Genomic DNA, 16,833 nt, shown 5'->3' with positions numbered 1-16,833 from the left:
AATGTTAGTGTTAGCAAAACCTGTTCACTTTACCAGTAGTATGCAAACATTTGGTGGCACATCTAGAAAGGAACATGTTGTGAGGTGTATCTAGCTGTCTAATTTGTATTTTCTCATAAACTATATTGGATATATGCTTTAGGTTCAAATCAACCAAACATGATGAATCCTGAAGATGGGACAAAGTGCATGACAAGGTGACCCAGTGGAACCCAGCTGTTTGTTCTCAATCCCTACCTTGCCACATTCTTCAAGAGGTCACTGAGTTTGAATGAAGACCTCTAGTGAGGTAAGTACACATGCACACAACACCAGCTTGATATGTCCCTTGTCCCCTGTCCTTTTACCCACAGAGTAACAACCCTGGTGCTCTCTGTTTCTTATTCTATTCTTTACTTTTCTATGATTGTTCTAGGGGTGAGAAGAGCTGCCAAATCAGAGGAGGATTGTTACGGAGGCCCATGAGGTACACCTGATGCTGCGCTGACTTCTCTCTCCTGGATGCTCTCCTGCCAAAACTGTCCTGTTTTTTGTTTCTTTGCCCCTGAACCTCCTTACCCCGAACAGAGTTACCCCCGATCATAGATCAGGCTGCATCAGCGCCTGGTACAGCAACTCCACCACCACAGACCGCAAGGCACTTCAGAGGGTGATACGTGCAGCCGAACGCACTATTGGGTGCACAATGTCTGCCATCCAGGACACATAAAACAAGGTGTTGCTGTCACGACTTCCGCAGAAGTCGGTCCTTCTCCTTGTTCGGGCGGCGTTCGGCGGTCCACGTCACCGGCCTTCTAGCCATCGCAGATCCACTTTTCAATTCCCATTTGTTTTGTCCTTGTCTTACACACCTGGTTTCAATCCCTCAATTACTTGTTCATTATTTAACCCTCTGTTCCCCCATGGTTGTTTGTGAGTGATTGATTGTTTGTAATACGGTCCGTTATTGTGGGCTCGATTTCTTGTGTTGAATTTGTGAATATTTGAGTAAATTACGTTTATTACTCATATCTGCTGTCCTGCGCCTGACTCCTCTACACCAGCTACACACAGGCACTATTACAGTCGCAGGAAGGCCAAGAAGATCATCAGGGACCCCCAGCCACCTGAGCCACGGCATGTTCTAACCGTTTCCATTACTCAGACGTGGGAAGCACAGGAGCATTATGCCGAAAACTGGAAGACTGGCCAATATGTCATCGGACAATGACATTCATCACAGCTGCAGTTGTTAATATGTGTATGTTATTATTTTTATTTTGTATTGTTTTATTTCACCCCCCCCCCCTCAATGGTCATATAGTCTGCATGCTGCTCCCCCTATGGTCAATGTCCATTTATTTATTCCTCAGTGCTGCAGTTGTTATTATGTAAATAGTACTATTTCTATTTTTCTTTACACCATTTTCATTGTTTTATTTCAGTGTTCCTGCATGTTGGAGCTCGGAGCTCTGAATCTGAAGATCTAGGATTGAACCCAATCCCAATTTTAACTCTGTCTCCCTCTCTCTCATCTCTCTCTCCCCCACAGCCCGCACACACAGGCACACAATATAGTTTTTACATTAGTGTTGTAATGATTCTCTTATTTGGTTACATATGTGTTAACTTTTTGTTACTTATATTGTCAATTCTGTTGTTCATTATTTTATAATGTTGTTACCAATTTGAAAACATGTATTTTATGTAAATCCAGAATTTTGCAAAATTACAGTATTAAGCTGCCAACTGTGATGCCAGTATAATGCTGGCATTTTACAGCGTGCATTAAGAAAGTATAAAGACCCCTTGACTTTTTCAACATTTTGTTACGCTACAGCCTTATTCTAAAATGGATTTAATTGTTTTTTTTTCATCAAGGATCTCTCTGTACTTTACTCTGTTCATCTTTCCCTCGATCCTGACTTATTTCCCAGTCCCTTCCTCTGAAAAACATCCCCACAGCATCATGCTGTCACTACCATGCTTCACTGTAGGGATGGTGCCACGTTTCCTCCAGACGTGACGCTTGGCATTCAGTTCAAAGAGTTCAATCTTGGTTTCATCAGATCAGAGAATCTTGTTTCTGATGGCCTGAGAGTCCATTAGGTGCCTGTTGGCAAACTCCAAGCGGGCTGTCATGTGCCTTTTACTGAGGAGTGGCTTCCGTCTGGCCACTCTATCATAAAATGTCTGATTGGTGGAGTGCTGCAGAGATGGTTGTCCATCTAGAAGGTTCTCCCATCTCCACAGAGGAACTCTGGAGCTCAAGTTGTAGAAACATCTCAAGGATGATCAATGGAAACAGGATGTACCGGAGCTCAATTTCAAGTATCATAGCAAAGGGTCTGAATACTTATGTAAATAAGGTATTGTTATTATTATTTTTGCACAGTAGGAAGGGGCGTGCCAACTAGCTAACCAGCTACAAAAAATAATAATGACAACGATGGCTTACCCGGTAATTCCAGTACCAGAGCCTATGGGCATGAAGGGCAATACATACAACAACTGGACATTTTTTCACAATGGGAAAACTATGCGATACCTACCGGTTTGGACAAAAAGGAAGCAAAAGTCTGCATAGCAACTCTGCTAACCGTGATGGGAAAGTAATGTCATCTCTTACAGCGGCATCTTCATATACCTGAAGCAGAGAGAAATTACCCTGTAAAAATGATAGAGGCGCTACACTTTGAGCCATCCAGAAACGTGATCTATGAGAGGTACATGATTAATGCTTGTCAACAAAGTCAATGGGAAACAACAGAGCGCATTGCAAATCTGAGAAAGCTAGGAGACACATGTGAATTCGGCGCATTACGAGAGGAACTAGTCCGTGACAGGCTTGTCATATGCACTAAAGATATAGCTGCGCGAGCTCATAGAACCGAACCTCACACTGAACAAAGCTATTGACATGTGTCTTTCAAGTGAACAAGCACAAAGGAAAATCAGGAAAATTGATGGTGAACCAGAGACTGTACATTATACCTCCCGTGAGCGACGTTCAGAATCAGAACGCCAAAGATATGGTCGTAAACAGACAGAGTTTACAGGGGGTAATAGCAAACATAGAATGCCAAACGACGTAACCTGTCATTACTGTGGTGCATTACATGCCAAAACAAAATGCCCAGCATATGGCGTCACCTGTAAAGCATGTGGCAAACGAAACCATTTTACCAGAGTTTGTAAACAAGCACAACACAAACCTCAACTCAATCTAGAGAGGAAGGTAATGAGTCGGATGACCAAACACATGCAATATGGTACATCTCACAGGTTAATTCTGTGGAAAGCAAGGCAAAAAAAGTGTTCATTAACCTTAAGCTAGCGCCACTGAGTGATGAGCCATTGACATAGTATGACCCCAGCCATACAATTACATTTCAACTAGACACAGGATCAACAGCAAGTCAGTCAAGACGGCAATCCAGTTGTCCTACCAAGGAAAGCTACACTCAAGCTATATGACGGCACACTGATAAAGCCAACAGGAGAATGCAATCTCAAAGCAGATCATGATGGGAAAATGTATCATATCAAATTTCAGGTCATGGACACATCCCAGCTTCCTCTGCTGTCACCTGACACATGTGAAAGACTCAGCCTACTACATGTGAAACACAGCCATGTGTTACATCACGTCGACACCCCAAGCACCACATCCACTGAGGTCATCATGACAACTGAGGAGATCATCTCCAAGTACAAGGACGTGTTGGATGGGCTTGGCTGCCTTCCTGGAGAGCTACACCTCGAAGTAGACAATGCAGCCCGGCCTGCGCAGCAGCTACCAAGACGGATACCTATTCCGCTGAAGGAAAGGATCACCAAGGCCATACATTCAATAGACAATGCAGACATTATCACGAAAGTCACAGAGCCTAAACCTTGGATCAGCAACATGGTTGTCATTGAAAAACCTGATAAGCTACGAATATGCATGGTCCCCAGTGCACTCAACAAAGCCTTACTGAGATCGCATTTCCAGATACCCACAATAGAAGAGATTCTACCAGAGATATCCAATGGAAAGGTATTCTCAGTACTCAATTCCAAAGATGGATATTGGCAAGTCAAACTTGATTAAGTGAGCAGCTATCTAACAACCTTCTGGACACCTTTAGGCAGATATAGACGGCTGAGAATGCCATTTGGAATCAAGCCAGCAGCTGAAGAATACCAGCACAGACAGTGTGAAGCACTACAGGGACTAAAAGGAGTGAGTGTGATCGCGGATGACATTCTACTCTATGGATATGGTGACACACACGAAAAGGCGATGGCAGATCATGACAGAAACCTTACAGCTCTCCTGCAGAGAGCAAGAGATGTCAACCTGAAGCTGAACAAAAAGAAAAGGTTAAAAAAAGGTTAAAGCTGCCGAGTGTGACATACATGGGTCATCTTCTCACCACAGAGGGCCTTCACCCTGACCCAGAGAAAATAACAGTCATTCAGAGCATGGGTACACCGACTGAAGACAAGTCACTACAGCGGCTGTTGGGGTTTGTGAACTATCTTGCAAAATTCATGCACTGCCTATCTGATGTGTGTGAGCCGTTCAAAAGACTAACATGGCTACCACAGCATGACGCAGCAGTTGAGACTATCAAACGGTTAGTCTAACAACACCCAGTGCTGAAATACTATGAGTTGAATGAGGAAGTCACACTGCAGTGTGATGCCAGTGAGACAGGTTTGGGCACAGCCGTTCTACAGAAAGGACAACCTGTTGCATTTGCCTCCAGAACATTGACTCAGACAGAACAAAGATATGCACAGATTGAGAAAGAATGTCTCTCCATAGTTTTTGCATGTGACAAGTTTGACCAGTACCTGCATGGCACAGAGTTAATCACAATACACAGCGACCACAAACCGCTTGAGACGATCGTCAAGAAATTCCTTTGGACCCATGCCAAATCTTTTTAGTTTCCTGGAGGAATAGGCTTTATAGTAGTAGTGCCCTCTTCACGACGGTCTTGGTGTGTTTGGACCATTCTAGGTTGTTGTTGATGTGGACACCAAGGAACTTGAAGCTCTCAACCTGCTCCACTACAGCCCCGTCGATGAGAATGGGGGTGTACTCGGTCCTCCTTTTCCTGTAGTCCACAATCATCTCCTTAGTCTTGGTTACGTTGAGGGATAGGTGGTTATTCTGGCACCACCCGGCCAGGTCTCTGACCTCCTCCCTATAGGCTGTCTCATCGTTGTCGGTGATCAGGCCTACCACTGTTGTGTCATCTGCAAACTTAATGATGGTGTTGGAGTTGTGCCTGTCCATGCAGTCGTGGGTGAACAGGGACTACAGGAGGGGACTGAGCACGCACCCATGGGGAGCTCCAGTGTTGAGGATCAGCGTGGCAGATGTGTTGCTACCTACCCTCACCACCAGGGAGCGGCCCATCAGGAAGTCCAGGATCCAGTTGCAGAGGGAGGTGTTTAGTCCCAGGATCCTTAGCTTAGTGATGAGCTTTGAGGGTACTATGGTGTGGAACGCTAAGCTGTAGTCAATGAATAGCATTCTCTCATAGGTTTTCCTTTTGTCCATGTGGGAAAGGGCAGCGTGGAGTGCAATAGAGATTGCATCATCTGTGGATCTGTTTGGGTGGTAGACAAATTGGAGTGAGTCTAGGGTTTCTGGGATAATGGTGTCGATGTGAGCCATTACCAACCTTTCAAAGCACTTCATGGCTACGGACGTGAGTGCTACGGGTCTCTATTAATTTAGGCAGGTTTCCTTCGTGTTCTTGGGCACAGGGACTATAGTGGTCTGCTTGAAACATGTTGGTATTACAGACCCACTCAGGGACATGTTGAAAATGTCAGTGAAGACACCTGCCAGTTGGTCAGCACATGCCTATAGCACACGTCCTGATAATCCGTCTGGCCTCGCAGCCTTGTGTATGTTGACCTGTTTTAAGGTCTTACGTCGGCTACAGATAGCGTGATCACACAGTCGTCCGGAAAAACTGATGCTCTCATGCATGCCTCAGTGTTGCTTGCCTCGAAGAGAGCATAGAAGTGATTTAGCTCGTCTGGTAGGCTTGTCTCACTGGGCAGCTCGCAGCTGTGCTTCCCTTTGTACAATGAACATCATTTTTTACCTGAAGTGCAGGTACTGCTTGATCTGTGGCTGTGGCCTGAAGTATGGAGTCAGGTGTTGTTGCCAGCCATAGCTTTCCACCAGCACCGTACCATCCTCCAGTCCACCAGCTGTGGGATGTTGACGCCTGTCACAGTGCTGTCCTTCACAACACCAGCAATCTCAGACAAAGTGTTCACTCTGGTCTTTCTGAAGCTCTGCTTGATGAGGCCGAAGCACCAGTCAGAAGCAAACTTGGTGTGTCCTGTGATCAGGAAGAGAAGGTCCAGATTGTGGTGGAGCTTGTGCATGGTCAGGCACAATACCAGAGCACAACCTTGTTCTTGTTTTGGCCACTGCAGTTATCACGTTTCAGGTCCACACATGTTTTCCCAACTTCGTAGTTGGGTGAAGACATGGTGCATGTAGTTGATGACTGCGCTGCTGCCTTTGCTTGCTTGGGCCAGCTCTCTTTTTGATGACTGTATGACTGGTTGGTTAGAGTCAGGCGAGTTCTACTGATTGACACTGAAAAACAAATTCCAGATATTTTAGTATTATTATACAATAATACAGGTAATGTTAGCTACTGTAGCTATCCAGCCATCTAATTTCAGCTGGCTAGCTAACAGAAAGCTTTAACTAGCAATGCAAACTGATTGTCATAGCTAGCTAAAGCTAACCAATAAGTTCAATGTTAGCTAGTTAGCTAGCTAACATTAGGCTACAACTAGCAATGTGAAATGGCATTCTGAGAAAATATCAATGACGTTACACACACTTCATACACATTAGTTAATGTTAGCTAGCAAGCCTGTCACCTAACCTCAGCTAACGTTAGCTAGCTAACAGTAAGCTTTAACTTGGGGTCTTTTGTTTAGTCACGTTATTGTTAGCTAGCTAATACATTTCCTACAGAATAACGTTACTAGCAATACAAACTGATTGTCATAGCAAGCTAAAGTTAACCAAATAACGTTAGGTTCAATGTTAGTTAGCAAGCCAGCCATCAAATGCCATCTGGCTAGCTAACAGCAAGCTTTAGCTTGCATTGAAAACAACTTTCTGACAAAATTAGAAATGTATAATATCTAAATCTGTAGCTAGATTCTTCCCTGTATACATGGATGAAAGCTTCACGGCAGACTGCAACCTCTTTTATAAGACATCCTGTGTTGTTTCTGTTTAGTTTGCACAGATTGTATGGCCTGTTGTGTTCCACTGATTTCAAAATGTGTTATTTTCAGAGTGAGAGAGAGTCAGCATTGAATGGCACAATCGTCATCCAGAAAGTAGTCCATCACAACTTTTTCCAACTGACCTTTGTCGATAGCGCCTGATAAATTCAGAGTAGCAATGTTATTGAGAGCAGAAGCAACATATTTGCAGTTCTCCATGGCTAACGTTATGTCTTAAAAAAAAAACTGCAGTAGAAAGGATTATCTATGCATTACAAGCATCTCATTTTATGGACACAAGATGCAAAACCGCAGACCAATCCAAACTTATCTCTCGGCATGTCCAGCCCACTCATTATCTCAACCAATAATGGCTAGCGAGAAGGATGCTGTCTTTCTCTGTAGCTAAACCAACTAGGCTCGTAATTTAACATTTTTTTTCATATTTACAGATGACATTGAAGTCTGATATTAAGGCACATGAAAGTACACACGTTCAAAAGGCTCTCCTGTGAAGACTTGACTTGCGACATATGCCTTCTTTCCTGAATCGGGTCACAAATGTCATTCCAAGAAAAGAAGCAAAAGGGCTGACAGCAAAACATCACTATGACACACATGCCTGTGACATGCCCAACATCATCCAAGGACAAACAGTAAGGGCTCTTCTCCACCCCAAGAACTCAGCCAGAAATTGGACGCTGGGCATATGCACTGATCAACTCAGAGACTGGTCATATGAAGTACTAGCGAATGGTAAAAAATATAGCAGAAACAGACATTCGTGCAGTGACTGAACAACTCAGGATCCCCCCGAATGACCAACAAACAAACATGGATGAGGATGACTGAGGACCATGTAACGAACCTTCCATCCAAGCAGGTGGTGAACAACAGGCTGCTGATACGGAAGCAGCCCCAGTATCTGAAAATGTAACTCTGAGACACACCAGAACCTGGGCAAATATCAAGCCGCCCGTGAGATACTCCAGAGACTATGTTGTTTAATCTTAAAGGTTATAAATTGTGGGTCATTTTTTTGTAAGAGGAAGAGGGTAGTCTGCTTATTGACTTTAAAGTTGATGCTTATTGAAGGTACTTGAATAAGAACACAGTTATATGTTTGTGTTCACAGTGTAGTGTTGTCACTGGCAAGGGTCTAACCCCAGTTCTCCTGTTTATGAGTCAGGAGGAGTTATCTTCATTTGTTGTATAAAGGAGGATGTTACGAGATGTCGCCAAGCCAATAGATGGTACTGCTGTTATGTGTATCTGAGTGTGATACTAGCGAGCCAAGTTAGGCATTACTTACTATGCACTGAACGGAGCTGTATGCATGCTACCGAGTGATGCTTAAGTAAAGACCTTCTAATCAACATTACCTTGGTCTTGTGTAGACCAAATAGCACATAAAACAGTAACATGTGGAAAAAGGGAAGGAGTCTGAATGCTTTCCGAATGCACAGTATACTGTGCGCCTCCACTGGTAAAATCGATGCCATAACCAATTGAGTCTTGAATATCACCAGTAGCACTGCTTGAAATAGATACGGTAAAGAGGTCAAGCTTCACCAAAACAATGGAAATGCCATGGAAACACATTGGGGAAAAATGCAGTAGGGGAAGATCCTGAATCTCATCATTGACCCCCAGCAAAATTAGCCTACAATTAGGCTATTGTTTATATGAGTATTTCTCACTATGTTGAGGTGAAAAATCTGAGTATAATGCTTGTATGGATGTCAACACCAATATATGTTCATGTCATCATCACCAATCAACTGCATTAAAGTTAAAAATGACTGACTACCACCACCAATTGCTCTATGCTAGCTATGATACCAGCTTATATGAATGGGAGTTAGCATTTTCTCAGTCCCTTCTTCTAAATCTGAAAAGGGACTACTAAATGTTATGCAGTGGAAACAGACAAATATATCAAAATCGGACTTTAGCAACAGCATTGTGGGCATTTTAGTTGATCAATTATGACGGACACCAGATAAGACAGGAGAATTACAGCAGATGTAACAGACTGAACCTAGCCCCCCAGCACATAGGCTATTGCAGCATAGACAGGGCCAGCCAGGCAGGATTTAACCCCACCCACTTTGCCAAAACACAGCCCCCACACCGCTAGAAGGATATCAACAGACCACCAACTTACTACTCTGAGACAAGGCTAAGTATAGCCCACGAAGATCTCCTCCACCGCACGAGCCTGAGGGGGAGCAAACCGGACAGGAAGATCATGTCAGTGACTCAACCCACTCAAGTGACGCATCCCTCCTAGGGACGGCATGGAAGAGCACCAGTAAGCCAGTGACTCAGCCACTGTAAAAGGGTCAGAGGCAGAGAATCCCATTGGATAGAGGGGAGCCGGCCAGGAAGAGACAGCAAGGGCGGTTCATCGCTCCAGTGCCTTGCCATTCACCTTCGCAGCCCTGGGCCAGACTAGACTCAATCATAGCACCTACTGAAGAGATGAGTCTTCAGTAAAGTCTTAAAGGTCGAGACCGAGTCTGCATCTCTCACATGGATAGGCAGACTATTCCATAAAATTAAGCTCTGTAGAAGAAAGCCCAGCTTCCAGCTGTTTGCTTAGAAATTCTAGGGACAATAAGGAGGCCCGCGTCTTCTGACAGTAGCGTTTGTGTAGGTATGTACAACAGGACCAAATCGGAGAGATAAGTAGGAACAAGCCCATGTAATGCTTTGTAAGTTAGCAGTAAAACCTTGAAATCAGCCCTAGTCTTAACAGGAAGACAGGCTAGCACTGGAGTAATATGATCAAATGTTTTGGTTCTAGTCAAGATTCTAGCAGTCGTGTTTAGCACTAACTGAAGTTTTAGTGCTTTATCCAGGTAGCCTGGAGAGCAGAGAATTGCAGTAGTCTAAACTAGAAGTGACAAAAGCATGGATTTGCTTTTCTGCAATGTTATGAAAATGGAAAGAAGCTGTCTGTTAAATATTCTTAATATGTTTATCAAAAGAGAGATCAGGGTCCTTCACAGTTTTATTAGAGACAACTGTACAACCATCAACATTAATTGTCAGATCCAACAGCAGATCTCTTTGTTCTTGGGACCTAGAACTAGCATCTCTGTTTTGTCTGAGTTTAAAAGTAAACCATTTGCCCCCATCCACTTCCTTAGGTCTGAAACACAGGCTTCCAGGGTAGGCAATTTTGGGGCTTCACCATGTTTCATTGAAATGTACAGCTGTGTGTAATCCGCAGAGCAATATGAAAGTTGACATTGTGTTTCCGAATGACATCACCAAGAGGTAGAATACAGTGCCTTACAAAAGTATTCATCCCCCTTAGTGTTTTTCCTATTTTGTTGCATTACAAACTGTGATTTAAATATATTTTTATTTGGATTTCATGTAATGGACAAGCACAAAATAGTCAATTTTTGATGTGAAATTTAAAAAATTACTTGTTTAAAAAAAAATATTAAAATTCAAAACAGAAAAGTGGTGCAGGCATATGTATTCACCCCCTTTGCTATGAAGCCCCTAAATAAGATCTGGTGCAACCAATTACCATAAGAAGTCACATAATTAGTTAAATAAAGTGCACCTGTGTGCAATCTCAGTGTCACATGATCTCAGTATATGTACACCTGTTCTGAAAGGCCCCAGAGTCTGCAACACCACTAAGCAAGGGGCACCACCAAGACCAAGGAGATCTCCAAACAGGTCAGGAACAAAGTTGTGGAGAAGTACAGGTCAAGATTGGGTTATAAAAAAATACTTTGAACATCCCACAGAGCACCATTAAATCCATAATAATTTTTTTGAAAGAATATGGCACCACAACAAACCTGACAAGAGAGGGCCGCCCACACAAACTCACAGACCAGGCAATGAGGGCATTAATCAGAGGCAAAAAAGAGACCAAAGATAACCCTGAAGGAGCTGCAAAGCTCCACAGCGGAAATTGGAGTGTCTGTCCATAGGACCACTTTAAGCCATACACTCCACAGAGCTGGGCTTTACGGGAAGAGTGGCCAGTAAAAATATAAAAATTATCAAACACGTTTGGTGTTCGCCAAAAGGCACGTGGGAGACTCCCCAACATATGGAAGAAGGTACTCTGGTCAGATGAGAATAAAATTGAGCATTTTGCACATCAAGGAAAACACCATGTCTGGCGCAAACCCAACACCTCTCATCACCGAGAGAACACCATCCCCACAGTGAAGCATGGTGGTGGCAGCATCATGCTGTGGGGATGTTTTTCATCAGCAGGGACTGGGAAACTGGTTAGAATTGAAGGAATGATGGATGACGTTAAATACAGGGATCTTGAGGGAAACATGTTTCAGTCTTCCAGAGATTTGAGACTGGGACGGAGGTTCACCTTCCAGCAGGACAATGACCCTAAGCATACTTCTAAAGCAACACTCAAGTGGTTTAAGGGGAAACATTTAAATGTCTTGGAATGGCCTAGTCAAAGCCCAGACCTCAGTCCAATTGAGAATCTGTGGTATGACTGGAGCAGTTTTTCCTTGAAGAATGGACAACAATCCCAGTGGCTAGATATGCTAAGCTTATAGAGACATACACCATGAGACTTGCAGCTATAATTGCTGTTAAAGGTGGCTCTACAAAGTATTGACTTTGGGGGGGTGAATAGTTATGCACAGTGAAGTTTTTTGTCTTATATCTTGTTTGTTTCACAATAAAGAATATTTTGCATCTCCAAAGTAGTAGGCATATTGTGTAAATCAAATGATACAAACCCCCCCAAAAATCAATTTTAATTTTAGGTTGTAAGGCAACAAAATTGGAAAATTGCCAAGAGGGGTGAATACTTTCGCAAGTCACTGTATATAGTGAAAATAATAGTGGTCCTAAAACGAACACCAAAATGTACAATTGATTTGTCAGGACAAACCATCCACAGAGACAAACTGGTATCTTTCCGACGGATAAGATCTAAACAAGGCAAAATAACTTGTTAGTGTAGACCAACTAGGATTTCCAATTCTCCAAGAATGTGGTGATCGATGGTGTCAAAAGCAGCACTAAGGTCTAGGAGCATGAGTACAGATTCAGAGCCTTGGTATGACGCCATTAAAAAGGACATTTACAGCCTTCACGAGTGCAGTCTCAGTGCTATGATGGGGTCAAGGTTTGGCTTTTCAAGAGAGGCATTATTACTTTATTACTGAAATTAATATTATTCAAATCTAAAAGTAAAAATTAAACCATATGGTACCCTTAGATCGTGGTAAAAGGCCGCACTTGACCGTTGCACTTGAATCATTCCCACAGTGAATCGCTAAGCTACGCTATGAAACCACACACTATTGCAGAGACTTTGATATTACCAGCCGCAATTGATGTGGTGAAAACATTGTGTGGGGAGGTAGAGGCACAGAAACTCACATCAGTACCTTTGTCAGATAACACTGTGAAACTAAGAATTGATGCAATAACTGAATGATTCCAAAACTCCCCACCTTATGCTCTCCAATTGGACGTTAGCTGTGAGAGCCGAGATGCAGTGACTTCTGTTCGCTACATGTCGGGGGATGCTATTCACAAGGACACATTGTTCTGTCTCACAATTCCCAAGGATGAAACGGCACAGGGGACGTTCAGTGTTCTGCGTGGCTATATTGAAGAAAAATGTATTCCATGGGCTCGAATGGTGGGCTTTTCCACATATGGGGCTCCATCTATCACGGGACAGTGTGCAGGCCTCTGGACTGTATTTATGAATGTGTCTTCCTCTGCCATATGGACGAATTTAAGGAAAAACTGTTGTCATTCGCAATGGATGAAAAAATAAATACTTTGTCGAATTTCTGTGTAATGAAAAGAAAATGTTACTGAGTGGCGAAGCAGTTAAAAGCTTTGAGGTGCCACTACAGCAAGGGGTTCGATCCTGGCTGTGACCTGGAGCCCAATACGATGGCGCACAATTGGTCGTCCGCGGTAGGGGGGGTTTGGTCAGGGGGCTTTCCCTGGCTCATCGCGTTCTAGCAACTCCTTCTGGCAGGATCGGGCACCTGCAAGCTGACATTTCAGTTGTCAGTCGAACTGTGTTTCGTCCGACACATTGGCAAGCAGTGTGGTAAGAATTACCGCGTCCAGGTGGGTCATGGAGGACTTATGACGCGACCGTCACCTCTCTCGAGCCCATTGGGGAGTTGCAACGAAGAGCCAAGATCGTAATTGAGGAAAAAAATTGAGGAAAAAAATATGATTGTGGCCACACCACCCTGAACATGTCTGATCTCGGTAGCTAAGCAGCCAGGTTAGTAGTTGGATCTTAGTCCACCTGGGAATAACAGGTGCTGTATGCTAAAAACTAATTTGCTTAACTTTTTTTTTTATTAAAGAAAACATGTCTTCTTGCCTATGTAACAGACATATTTGGGAAACTTAACAAACTGAACTCAAGCATGCAGGGGAAATACCCCACAAAATCTAGAGATGAGTGACCAAATCAGCTAAATCTGTTTGACTGTGATGCTGATCGATGTGTCATGTGACAGAATGCTGCAGACAACGTATTCATGGGTCCCTATGGAGGAGTTTTCGTTTCTGACTCAAAGTGAATACTGTGCCGTCTCCCTCCGAGTATTAAAACTCATGGTATGCTGATTCAGTGCTCTCGTTTGCATTAAAAACAAATATCGATCCAGGAGAGATGTGGTGCGCACTGCCGACCACTCCCCCTGACTTTGAGATGCTCCGATGCGTCATGCATCAATCACACCCACCTCATTAGTGGTGGTGAGATAAGAGAGATTGTCAGACTGATTTGCAATTCACTGTAATAGATCCACATAAAAAATATGGTGAGTTGATAATACAATTAGAAAAACTGTTTGAATGTTTAGCAACTGACTGCCTCAGGCCGATTAAAAAAATTAAACATTGATCCGTTGGTCTTGTGAGTACCTGTGCTTTGTTGTTTCGGCTTTCGTGCTACGTATATTGTGCACTTGTTATTTCGGGTCTCGTCCCGTGTAATATTTAGAGGTTTAAACCTCACTCTTTTGTTTGGGTTACATCCCTGTGTATTTTATATACGTGTTTGTTTTGGGCTTCGTCCCCGTGCCTTTTTCATGACATGTTGTATTTTGGGTGGAGTAATAAAAAACCCTATTACCTATTCCTGCGCCTGTCTCCGATCCTTCTACAACGTGACATATTCTCTCAAATATCACAGTTAAATATAAATCAGTGCATTTTTTAACAATAAGATCCATAAAATAGTGCACCTGGATATTTTGTCACTCTTGCCCTCAGAGCTTTTTACCTCAGGGTTCCATGCTAGCACAGAGTATACTGGGACCAAATCTGTGACTTTCAGGAGCTCCAACCTCCTACTATGAAAGCAGACAGTTAATGTAATGTACCCAGAGCCATATCATGCTCCCCCAAGACAAAGTTAGCTCATATAGAACCCCAACAATAGGTTGTTCAACATACTTGCATGCTATAGCTGCAGAATACTTACATGTATAAGATGAATATTCATACAATAATAATCAGGCGTGAAAATCAACAGAAAAAATAACCCTAAACCCTGGTTACAGTCCTGAATTGATTATAGCCATATATTGCCAATTAACACAGAATTTCAATTGCCTGCTGAAATGTCACTTACAGAAATGCAATGTGGACATGGATAACATTAGAATAAATACATGGCATGTTTACATGCTACTACGTAAGCACTGCAACATAGGTCTGATTGAATTGAGTTCATAGTCCTGTACATCCAAGATAATCTTCTTCCATAGTATCTGGCCCAGTGGATCTTTCATGGGCATTGCATTGCCCCTGATATCTCATCAGAGATCCTGGATTTAAGAGCAGTCCTGACTTGATTTCCCCAGCATCGACAGAGGCTTTGATGGGCCACAGACCCCACATATTTATCTTTGTTTATTTGGGAAACATTTTCTTAACTCTTTCTTGAACTGCACTGTTGGTTTAGGGCTTGTACGTAAGCATTTCACGGTAAGGTCTACACATGTTGTATTCGGCGCAGGTGACAAAGTTTGATTTGATTCAATTCAATTTCAGGCTGTGCTTCATGCTTTATTGCTCTTTCTGTCTCCCTGTCTGAGAGCCAGCGGGTTCATCCGGTCTGTTCCCCTTCAGAAAAACATAAGGAATGGCTTCTGTCATGGTGTGCACTCACTCTGAAAGCACAGATAATACATTTGCTCAATTACAGCATGAATTTAAAATGGATTAAATAGAGTGAAAAGAAGGACGCCTGTATAGAATCCTTATGTTGATTGAGGTTACCTCGTTTATTGGTAGAAGGTACAGTATTGTAAATCAATCGTATTACCTTTTTCTCTACCTCTCAACAAATATCCGATGTATATTCACACCACTTAACTTCTTCCACATTTTGTTGTGGTACAGCCTGAATTTTAATGGAATAAATTTAGATTTTTATGTCACTGATCTACATACAATAGCCCATAGAGTGAAATGAAAGGAGAATGTACAGAATTTTTAAAAATCTAAACATGCATCCTGTTTGCAATAAGGCATTAAAGCAAAATTGCAACAAATGTGGCAAAGAACATTTCTGTCATGAATACAATGCATTATGTTTGGGGCAAATTCAATACAACACATCACTGATTACCACTCTCCATATTTTCAAGCATGCTGGTGGCTGCTTCATGTTATGGGTATGCTTTTCATCAGCAAGGAATAGAGTTTCTTAGAATAAAAACAAACAGAATACAGCTATAAGCACAGGTAAAATCATAAAGAAAAACCTGGTTCAGTATGATTTCCAACAGACAATGGGAGACGAATTCACCTTTCAGCAGGACGATAACCTAAAACACAAGGCCAAATTTATACTTGAGTTGCTCACTAAGACGACATTGAATGTTCTTGATTGGCCTAGTTACAGTTTTTACTTAAATCGGCTCTAAAATCTATGACAATACCTGAAAATGTCTGTCTAGCAATGATCAACAATCAACATGAGCAAGCTTGAATTTTTTTTAATGAGAATGAGCAAATCTTGTACAATCCAGGTGTGCAAAGCTCTTAGAGACTTACCCTAAAATACTCAAAGCTGTAATGAATATAAAGAATATACACTCAAAGCTGTGTGAATACATATGTACTGTACATGAGATACACTATATATACAAAAGTATGTGGACACCTTCAAATTACTGGATTCGGCTATTTCAGCCACACCTGTTGCTGACAGGTGTATGAAATTGAGCACACAGCCCTGCAATCTCCATACACAACAATTGGCAGTAGAATGGTCTTACTGAAGTGCTAAGTGACTTTCAACGTGGTACCATCATAGGATCCCACCTTTCCAAAAAGTCAGTTCATCAAATTTCTGCCCTGCTAGAGCTGCTCCGTTCAACATAAGTGCTGTTATTATGAAGTGGAAACCTCTAGGAACAACAACAGTTCAGCCGTGAAGTGGTAGGCCACACAAGCTCACAGAATGGGACTGCTGAGTGCTGATGCATGTAGCACGTAAAAATCATCTGTCCTCGGTTGCAACACTCACTACCAAGTTCTAAACTGCCTCTGGAAGCAACGTCAGCATAATAA

The sequence above is a fragment of the Salvelinus sp. IW2-2015 genome, linkage group LG4q.1:29 (genome assembly GCF_002910315.2).
Source record: "Salvelinus sp. IW2-2015 linkage group LG4q.1:29, ASM291031v2, whole genome shotgun sequence".
NCBI classification, from domain to species: domain Eukaryota; kingdom Metazoa; phylum Chordata; class Actinopteri; order Salmoniformes; family Salmonidae; genus Salvelinus; species Salvelinus sp. IW2-2015.
Note: the sequence above shows the minus strand (reverse complement) of the source record.